This window comes from Thalassophryne amazonica, chromosome 7 (genome assembly GCF_902500255.1).
Source record: "Thalassophryne amazonica chromosome 7, fThaAma1.1, whole genome shotgun sequence".
Taxonomy (NCBI): domain Eukaryota; kingdom Metazoa; phylum Chordata; class Actinopteri; order Batrachoidiformes; family Batrachoididae; genus Thalassophryne; species Thalassophryne amazonica.
Genome location: NC_047109.1, coordinates 83,937,497 through 83,949,153, shown reverse-complemented (window position 1 = coordinate 83,949,153; position 11,657 = coordinate 83,937,497).

Below are 11,657 nucleotides of genomic sequence, written 5' to 3'. Positions count from 1 at the left end.
TCCAAGCTGTCATTGATGTTAAAGGGGGCAATAACATGGTATTCAGATCTGGTATATGTAAACTTTTGATCAGGGTCATTTGGGTGGTTTCTGTTGTCATTATGATTTTAAAAAGAAAAAATTCCCAAAAACCAGTTTTATTTGTTATTATCTATCGTCCACCTGGTCGTTACTGTGAGTTTCTCTGTGAATTTTCAGACCTTTTGTCTGACTTAGTGCTTAGCTCAGATAAGATAATTGTAGTGGGCGATTTTAACATCCACACAGATGCTGAGAATGACAGCCTCAACGCTGCATTTAATCTATTATTAGACTCAATTGGCTTTGCTCAAAATGTAAATGAGTCCACCCACCACTTTAATCATATCTTAGATCTTGTTCTGACTTATGGTATGGAAATTGAAGACTTAACAGTATTCCCTGAAAACTCCCTTCTGTCTGATCATTTCTTAACATTTACATTTACTCTGATGGACTACCCAGCAGTGGGGAATAAGTTTCATTACACTAGAAGTCTTTCAGAAAGCGCTGTAACTAGGTTTAAGGATATGATTCCTTCTTTATGTTCTCTAATGCCATATACCAACACAGTGCAGAGTAGCTACCTAAACTCTGTAAGTGAGATAGAGTATCTCGTCAATAGTTTTACATCCTCATTGAAGACAACTTTGGATGCTGTAGCTCCTCTGAAAAAGAGAGCTTTAAATGAGAAGTGCCTGACTCCGTGGTATAACTCACAAACTCGTAGCTTAAAGCAGATAACCCGTAAGTTGGAGAGGAAATGGCGTCTCACTAATTTAGAAGATCTTCACTTAGCCTGGAAAAAGTCTTGCTCTATAAAAAAGCCCTCCGTAAAGCTAGGACATCTTTCTACTCATTACTAATTGAAGAAAATAAGAACCCCAGGTTTCTTTTCAGCACTGTAGCCAGGCTGACAAAGAGTCAGAGCTCTATTGAGCTGAGTATTCCATTAACTTTAACTAGTAATGACTTCATGACTTTCTTTGCTAACAAAATTTTAACTATTAGAGAAAAAATTACTCATAACCATCCCAAAGACGTATCGTTATCTTTGGCTGCTTTCAGTGATGCCGGTATTTGGTTAGACTCTTTCTCTCCGATTGTTCTGTCTGTTATTTTCATTAGTTACTTCATCCAAGCCATCAACATGTTTATTAGACCCTATTCCTACCAGGCTGCTCAAGGAAGCCCTACCATTATTTAATGCTTCGATCTTAAATATGATAAATCTATCTTTGTTAGTTGGCTATGTACCACAGGCTTTTAAGGTGGCAGTAATTAAACCATTACTTAAAAAGCCATCACTTGACCCAGCTATCTTAGCTAATTATAGGCCAATCTCCAACCTTCCTTTTCTCTCAAAAATTCTTGAAAGGGTAGTTGTAAAACAGCTAACTGATCATCTGCAGAGGAATGGTCTATTTGAAGAGTTTCAGTCAGGTTTTAGAATTCATCATAGTACAGAAACAGCATTAGTGAAGGTTACAAATGATCTTATGGCCTCGGACAGTGGACTCATCTATGTGCTTGTTCTGTTAGACCTCAGTGCTGCTTTTGATACTGTTGACCATAAAATTTTATTACAGAGATTACACAGACTAAAGTTAATTATGGAGTTCCACAAGGTTCTGTGCTAGGACCAATTTTATTCACTTTATACATGCTTCCCTTAGGCAGTATTATTAGACGGTATTGCTTAAATTTTCATTGTTACGCAGATGATACCCAGCTTTATCTATCCATGAAGCCAGAGGACACACACCAATTAGCTAAACTGCAGGATTGTCTTACAGACATAAAGACATGGATGACCTCTAATTTCCTGCTTTTAAAACTCAGATAAAACTGAAGTTATTGTACTTGGCCCCACAAATCTTAGAAACATGGTGTCTAACCAGATCCTTACTCTGGATGGCATTACCCTGACCTCTAGTAATACTGTGAGAAATCTTGGAGTCATTTTTGATCAGGATATGTCATTCAAAGCGCATATTAAACAAATATGTAGGACTGCTTTTTTGCATTTACGCAATATCTCTAAAATCAGAAAGGTCTTGTCTCAGAGTGATGCTGAAAAACTAATTCATGCATTTATTTCCTCTAGGCTGGACTATTGTAATTCATTATTATCAGGTTGTCCTAAAAGTTCCCTAAAAAGCCTTCAGTTAATTCAAAATGATGCAGCTAGAGTACTAACGGGGACTAGAAGGAGAGAGCATATCTCACCCATATTGGCCTCTCTTCATTGGCTTCCTGTTAATTCTAGAATAGAATTTAAAATTCTTCTTTACTTATAAGGTTTTGAATAATCAGGTCCCATCTTATCTTAGGGACCTCGTAGTACCATATCACCCCAATAGAGCGCTTCGCTCTCAGACTGCAGGCTTACTTGTAGTTCCTAGGGTTTGTAAGAGTAGAATGGGAGGCAGAGCCTTCAGCTTTCAGGCTCCTCTCCTGTGGAACCAGCTCCCAATTCAGATCAGGGAGACAGACACCGTCTCTACTTTTAAGATTAGGCTTAAAACTTTCCTTTTTGCTAAAGCTTATAGTTAGGGCTGGATCAGGTGACCCTGAACCATCCCTTAGTTATGCTGCTATAGACGTAGACTGCTGGGGGGTTCCCATGATGCACTGTTTCTTTCTCTTTTTGCTCTGTATGCACCACTCTGCATTTAATCATTAGTGATCGATCTCTGCTCCCCTCCACAGCATGTCTTTTTCCTGGTTCTCTCCCTCAGCCCCAACCAGTCCCAGCAGAAGACTGCCCCTCCCTGAGCCTGGTTCTGCTGGAGGTTTCTTCCTGTTAAAAGGGAGTTTTTCCTTCCCACTGTAGCCAAGTGCTTGCTCACAGGGGGTCGTTTTGACCGTTGGGGTTTTACATAATTATTGTATGGCTTTGCTTTACAATATAAAGCGCCTTGGGGCAACTGTTTGTTGTGATTTGGCGCTATATAAAAAATTGATTGATTGATAATTATGGAATCACCGGCCTCGGAGGATGTTCATTCAGTTGTTTAATTTTGTAGGAAAAAAGCAGATCATAGACATCACACAAAACTAGTCATTTCAAATGGCAACTTTCTGGCTTTAAGAAACACTATAAGAAATCAGGAAAAATAATTGTGGCAGTCAGTAACGGTTACTTTTTTAGAACAAGCAGAGGGAAAAAAATATGGACTCACTCAATTCTGAGGAATAAATTATGGAATCACCCTGTAAATTTTCATCCCCAAAACTAACACCTGCATCAAATCAGATCTGCTCGTTAGTCTGCATCTAAAAAGGAGTGATCACACCTTGGAGAGCTGTTGCACCAAGTGGACTGACATGAATCATGGCTTCAACACGAGAGATGTCAATTGAAACAAAGGAGAGGATTATATCAAACTCTTAAAAGAGGGTAAATCATCACGCAGTGTTGCAAAAGATGTTGGTTGTTCACAGTCAGCTGTGTCTAAACTCTGGACCAAATACAAACATGGGAAGGTTGTTAAAGGCAAACATACTGGTAGACCAAGGAAGACATCAAAACATCAAGAAAGAAAACTTAAAGCAATATGTCTCAAAAATCGAAAATGCACAACAAAACAAATGAGGAACGAATGGGAGGAAACTGGTGTCGTCTGTGACCGAACTGTAAGAAACCACCTAAAGGAAATGGGATTTACATACAGAAAAGCTAAACGAAAGCCATCATTAACACCTAAACAGAAAAAAACAAGGTTACAATGAAAAGCAATCGTGGACTGTGGATGACTGGATGAAAGTCATATTCAGTGATGAATCTCGAATCTGCATTGGGCAAGGTGATGATGCTGGAACTTTTGTTTGGTGCCGTTCCAATGAGATTTATAAAGATGACTGAAGAGAACGTAAATTTCCACAGTCATTGAAGATATGGGGCTGCATGTCAGGTAAAGGCACTGGGGAGATGGCTGTCATTACATCATCAATAAATGCACAAGTTTACGTTGATATTTTGGACACTTCTTATCCTATCAATTGAAAGGATGTTTGGGGATGATGAAATCATTTTAAGATGATAATGCATCTTGCCATAGAACGAAAATTGTGAAAACATTCCTTGCAAAAAGACACATAGGGTCAATGTCATGGCCTGCAAATAGTCCGGATCTTAATCCAATTGAAAATCTTTGGTGGAAGTTGAAGAAAATGGCCCATGACAAGGCTCCAACCTGCAAAGCTGATCTGGCAACAGCAATCAGAGAAAGTTGGAGCCAGATTGAGGAAGAGTACTGTTTGTCACTCATTAAGTCCATACCTCAGAGACTGCAAGCTGTTATAAAAGCCAGAGGTGGTGCAACAAAATACTAGTGATGTGTTGGAGCGTTTTGTTTTTCGTGTTTCCATAATTTATTCCTCAGAATTGTGATTCCATTTTTTTTTTCCCCCTCTGCTTGGTCTAAAAAAGTAACTATTACTGACTGCCACAATTTTTTTTTCCTGCTTTCTTATAGCGTTTCTTAAGGCCAGAAAGTTGCCATTTGAAATGACTTTAATTTTGTGTCATGTCTGTGATCTGCTTTTTTTCTACAAAATTAAACAACTGAATTAACATCCTCCAAGGCCGGTGATTCCATAATTTTTGCCAAGGGTTGTATAATTTTTTGCACCTGTGTATGTTTTCCCCTCTCCAATCAACTTTTTAATCGACGACACTGTTCTTCTTGAACGTCCCATTTTCCTCAGGCTTTCAAAGAGAAAAGCATGTTCAACAGGTGCTGGCTTCATCCTTAAATAGGAGACACTTGATTCACACCTGTTTGTTCCACAAAATTGACAAACTCACTGACTGAATGCCACACTACTATTATTGTGAACACCCCCTTTTCTACTTTTTTGTTTTTTTTTTTAACTAATAGCCCAATTTCATAGCCTTAAGAGTGTGCATATCATGAATGCTTGGTCTTGTTGGATTTGTGAGAATCTACTGGTACCTTGTTTCCCATGTAACAATAAGAAATATACTCAAAACCTGAATTAATATTTTTAGTCACATAGCACTACTATTATTCTGAACACTACTGTACATCCTGTTTCTACTGATCATTCTTGATGTTTCTACAGCTTAATTGAAGTCCACCTGGGGTAATGACTGGGGACATGATTTGGAAAGGCACACACCTGTCTACATATAAGGTGCCACAGTGGATAGTGCATGTCAGAGCACAAACCAAATGTTATAAGAGCAGCTAACACTTAAGCAGTGTATCATTTAAGAGAGAGAACTCTGTGCGCTGTGATGACCATGTTTGTGTGTGCACGAGCTGAACGAGAGGTGAGTATTTGATTCGTAGGCTAGTTCTTGTAGTATGTAAATGATCAACCAATCAGAAAGTCAATGCTCACTACGTCACACGAACAATTACTGGCCAGCACTTCAAGTTGGACTTCAAGCTGTGTAAAATGTACTGATAAATAAATGTCCTTATTTCTGCAGATTGCAATGCTTTAGGGCCCCTTCACACATTGTGCGAATTCTGGTCAAATATAGCGAAACAGTTCAAATTAGGTCACCATGAAACATCGCATCAACGGGCAGGCGTACATGATCCCCGGTGCGAGAGTTCATGCACGCGACGGTGTCTTTCGAGCAGGAACAGTGTGAGGTTCACCACACCGTGCTGCTTATGTGGGATAAATTAAAAAAAAAAAAAACCCCGCGCCTTACAAAAGCTCTGAGTGCCAGTCATAAACTTTACCACTGAGCTATGGAGGTGTCCTTTGAAAGCTTCAGAAATCTGCCTCATATCAGGAAGGACATGGAAGTATTTAAAAAAATAATCACTCACCATATAAAAACATTGCATTTATCAAGCAAGCAATACAAATATGAACCGTCTGTTCCTCTGTAGGTGACCCATGGTCACATAGTCATGAAATGACATGAATGAGAAGCAGTGGGCTCTGGTCATGTCCACATCTACTGGTCCAGTGCGTCGTGTGTGTTCTGCCCGACCCACGTCTTGTGGACGGCGCGCCGCAGCACAGACACCACATCATGTGGAACAGAGCTCATGTGGGTGACGTGATGGTCAGATTGCCTGCTGCATGTACTGATCTGATGGTCTGTTTCAACCTGGCAGGCTGTCAATGTCCGCTCCGTGTGTGCGCTCGCTCACTGCAGCTTGTCACCACGGCGATATGTTTTTATTTATGCCCACGTAAGTACAGCAATCAGACACACACGCCTCACAGTAGACAGTTGTTAATCCATGTCTGTCCAAACACAGCAGGTGTTATCCAGCTGGGATGTCCCCACAGCTGCTTCTGTTAGAAGCCACACCTGTCAGTGGAGCAGTGTCTGTGTTTGCAAAGTCACACTCATGGGGAACGTAGGCAAATTTCACTGAGAGTACAACAGTGATTGTCTGCAGTCACACTCCAGAATTTTTTTTTTTTAATTAATAAGTTATCTGCCTTTTATGAACAAGCAGGAGAAATTTCTGGGATTATTCTAACATTACTACACTCCAACAGCACAAAGCTCGGCATTTTGAAGCATGTAATACAACCCAGTTACTCACTTACGGTGACATGTTTCATAGTTTAGACATCAAAACGTACATAATTTTAACAAGTTCTAAGAAACATCATGTTCACTACAGCAGTAACATAACTTTGTTCCTGAGCATTGCAATCTTCAGAATAAGGAAAACATTTACTTATCAGTACATTTAACCCAGAATGCATTGCATTAGTATGCTAATCGTGTGAACGACGTAGTGTGCACTGACTTCCTGATTGGTTGAGAATTTACATACTACAAGAAATATCCTACGAAAAAAATACTTGCGAGCAGGAGAAGATGAGAGTGGAGCAGAATAGGTTAGCAGAGAGAGAGGAATATAAGGAAAGCGTTAGGGTTAGACCAAACAGTCCCTCCTAAAAATCGACCGCCCTACCTTCACTGCACACGCGTTCATGATTATCACCTTGTTTCTACTTAAAACTCCAGTCATCTATCTTGGCAACAGATATCTGAAGCTTTTGTGCAATAATCATTCCCACATAAAGTCAGCATTATTTCATCATAAAAGACAGGAAGCGACCAGATCACGACAGCTACACGAGCTGCTATCTGAGGCATTCGCTGCATGTCCGTCATTTCAAAGCATCACAGATTATCACCTTGTTTCTGCTTAAAGCGGCCTCATTTATACTTAAAACCGACTTTAGAATGATTTAAGAAGTTTAGCCTTGTCATCTGGTTAATAATCCCATTAATTCATGTAATCCCCTTGGGTGAAGAGACTCTGTCTCAGACAAGCTGCTGAGCTCCGAAATGACGTATGCCCAATGAAGGTAGGGCTAACCAATTTTTCGGGGGGACTGTTTGGGCTGCGTAAATAACTATAAGGGCAAGGTGTGTCCATCCATCTTTTCACTGGCTGCTGTGCAGAGTTAATTGGGTCGCTGAACCTCAAGCAAGTTCAGCCCTGGAGGACAACAGAGTGTTTTCCCCTATGCTCCTAAACCATGGTCCGGGAGCAGAGTAAGTTCAAGACGAGCATGAAGTCAAAGGAATTGTCTGTAGACCTCCACAACAGGACAATCTCAAGACACAAATCTGGGGAAGGGTACAGAAACATTTCTGCTGCTTTTAAGTCAGGTCCCAATGAGCCCAGTGGCCTCCATCATCCATAAATGGAAAGAAGTTAAGATCCACCAGGACTCTTCCAAGAGCTGGCCACCCGTGTAAACTGAGCGATGGGCCTTAGTCAGGGGCGTGACCAAGAATCCGATGGTCACGCCGTCAGAGCTCCAGCTTTCCTTTGTGGAAAGAGTAGAACCCTCCAGAAGGACAACTCCACCAATCAGGCATGTCGTGTGGTAGAGTGGCCAGACAGGAGCCACTGGTTCATGTTAGTTTAACAGTGTTGTTAGTGTTCTTGATTTATTATGTAGTTCAATTGGTTTAGTCAGTTTGGTTAAGTCTCATGTTGCTGTTACTGTGAGTGAATTAAGTCTCTTGTAGCCAGTGCCGGGACTGGGACCAAAAGATGGCCCTGGTATTTTTGGCCATCGTGGTCCACCATGATTACTTATAGGATATGTGACGTGCACGACCTACCAAAGGGTATGTGCACATCAACAATTAAAATAAAGCCCAGCAGCCCACATGGAAGAAAGTAACCATGTTTTAAAAAAAATGGATATACTCTTTCTACTCACAGAGACTTTCTTGGGAGAGATGGCCACAGTGTCAAAATTCTCATCTTGAAGTGAACATGGATGTCAAAGAAACAGTGCTAGAGATGTCTTCTCAATGAAATAGGGATACTTCACTCAGTGTCATAAATCTGGTCACCTGGGTTGACTTCTGTGGTTGGCAAAAAGCCATAGCGCTGCAATAGTTTTTACAGTCATCGCAGGGTTGCTGTGTTATTAACGGCAACAATCGTTTCCTGAACAGTTTAGGAATACATTTCCAGAGAATTCCTGATTGGAAAACAAAGAGATCTGTGTGGATTACTGCAATTCAATGCAAGAACTGGGTGCTGTCGGCTTACTCCTGTGTTTATGGTATTCACTTCCTGTCAGATAAGTTGCAAGTACATTTAAATCATCAGAAATGTCAAAGGAATAATTTTCTATTTTAGTTTGGCACACCAATTCAACAAAGTTCCTCACTTAACACTGAGCAGTAATTTATCCATTGTTGGAAAATGCTCATCTATTTGTTCAGCTTCAAAATTACACATGAATCTATCAAAAGCCCAGATATCCCAGTTTTACAACAGCACTTAAATGCAGCACACATTTATTGAGGTATGTGGAACTGAACAGTGTGAAAAGGGTATTTAAACTTCCTGCAACCTGATCCATGCATAAATATTCACCTGTAAATAAATGCAAGATTATGCAACTGTCGTCATTTTGAAGCAATGCATCTTGTGGCAATTTATTTTTTTAAGGACCTATTTAAAAGTGAAAAAAAAAATCAAAGATATGAAGGTGAAGCTAAAAATCTGTACGTAATACTATTTCGTCAGGTTATAAGAGTTTTGGATTTATCGTTGATCAAACAAATCCAAAAATTTTTTCATCAATGTGGGGGTCTCAAGTGATTATCCAACCGACAAGGAACATGCACTGGGAAGTTCACTGATGAAGAGAACAAGAAGCATACGTCAAAAAGTCAGAAGCACAATGCAGTTATTGGCAGATTTGTCTCATCCTCACTCTCAGAGGCCATCTGTCTGTCTCCTCTGAATCCAGTTTTAGCACAAGCGAAAAGAATGCGGCACTCAGACAAATGTCTAAGTTTCTGAAGCACTGCACTGTCAGGTAGGTCAGATGATGGTGTACACTTAACCAACCACTTTTCCTGTTTGAATTCAGATACTATAGAATCAGAATAGCCTTTATTCACCAAGTATCTACAAGAATATAAAGTATGTATCAGCATGTATAAAGATGCACTAGACAATGAATAATTCACAGTAAAAATGTGCAGGAAAAAATGTGTGTTAAGGAGAAACAAACAGATTGAGTTATACATTATGTACGTATATGACTTGAGTTTTTTGGCAGGTTAAATTGTTCCTCATTGTAGTGTCTAGGTTTGTTAATCAAGGGCCACACCTCTGCCAAAAATGTGTCAATCTTATACAATATTACAATACGCATATTATCAACCTATAACAAGGATTTGAACCAAGTTACATGAAATTCCTATTAAAAATGTGAGAGGGGTGTTGATTTCCAAATAGAGGCACCCAAGCAGTCTGACAGCGTCTAGCTTTATTAATCAAGGTCTCTAACTCTGGTAAAATGAGCCCAATTTGAACAATATGAAAATATACATATTACCAACCTATAACAAGGACTTGTACCAAGTTTCATGAAATTCCTCCTAAAAGTGTGAGAGGAGTTGATTTCATAATGTTTATATCCCGTTTGGGACAGACAGCAGACAGACAGAAATCGCCGCGGTATAACCTCCCTTTGGGGATAATAAAAACTCGAGCTATAATCAGTGGTAAAAAATTGTATTTGTGATGAAATGCCTAAATTACCAAATTGGTCAGTCTCTGGATTAAAGAGTTAAATAGGGCCATTTGTACAGTCATTCATTTTCTATACATGCATACTCCAATCAAGCGTTACAGGGGGCACACACTGGAAAGGACACCAGTCCATCGCAGGGCCACACATCGATAAACGTACTTGCACGCACACCTACGGTCAATGTGAAGTTCCCCTGCATGTCTTTGGACATGAGAAGAAGCTGGAGGGAACCCACATGAACACAGGGAGAAGATGCAAATACCTCCACCAATAGAGTAGTTGCTTTTGATGACACACTATGAAATAAACATTGACCGAACTGGAACTTCAAAATGGTAAATTTAAGTTAGATCAAACATTTCTGAAAGTGTTCTGGCATGAAGTCAACAATTTTGTTGGGAAAGTGTAGTGACACGGACCCACAACAGGGGGCGTAAATGAACGGACAATGGAAGGAGTCAAATTATAACACTTTACTGTTGTGAATGACACAACCAAACACAGCAGATTCAGAATGTGCAACAGTCAATTAATAAAGGTGTCGTGTGGGCAGGCTCGACGATAGGAGACGCCCATCTGGAAACGAACCGGAACCACACGATTTCCACCACCACCGAACCCGAGGAATACTGGAGCCGCCAAGTCCCGGAGTCCCCAGGTGGCCACCTTCCCGGCGTGTCGGATCTGGTACTGCTGGCAGAAAGCAAAAGACAGTCAAAGGGTGGGTGTGTGAACACCCAGTAACAATCCTGGTGGGAATTCCACCTCCACCTCTCACTCAACACTTTGCAGCGGTCCCTCAGAAGAAAAAGAGCGCCGTCTTGCACAGCCTCCACTAAACGGACCGGTACTCCTGCAAACACTCACAATAACAGATTTACAAATATCACAAAAGGCTGAGGATATTACTTCCAGATGAAGATGATATCTCGGCAGTTTGGTGGAGGTGTCTTCCTGCTTTTATACCAGATGTGATGATTAGTGACAGCTGTCACGGATGATGGGTGACAGCTGTCACCACGGCTTGTTCCTGAGGCGGCAGCGCCCTCTCGTGCCTGAAGCCCGCACTTCAGGCAGGGCGCCCTCTGGTGGTGGGCCAGCAGTACCTCCTCTTCAGCGGCCCACACAACAGGACCCCCCCCTCAACGGGCGCCTCCTGGCGCCCGACCAGGCTTGTCCGGGTGGCGACGATAGAAATCGGCCAGGAGGGCCGGGTCCAGGATGAAGCTCCTCTTCACCCAGGAGCGTTCTTCGGGTCCATACCCCTCCCAGTCCATCAAATACTGAAAGCCCCGGCCCATTCGACGGACGTCCAAGAGCCGGCGAACTGTCCAAGCCGGCTCCCCGTCAACAATACGGGCAGGAGGCGGCGCTGGACCGGGTGCACAGAGGGGCGAGGTGTGATGCGGTTTTATCCTGGAGACATGAAAGACCGGATGGATCCGCAGTGAGGCCGGGAGTTGGAGCCTCACTGCGGTAGGACTGAGGACCTTGAGGATGGGGAAGGGTCCAATGAATCGGCCTTTTAGTTTGGGGGACTCGACCTGGAGTGGAATGTCCTTGGTGGAAAGCCACACCTCCTGCCCGGGCTGGTATGTGGG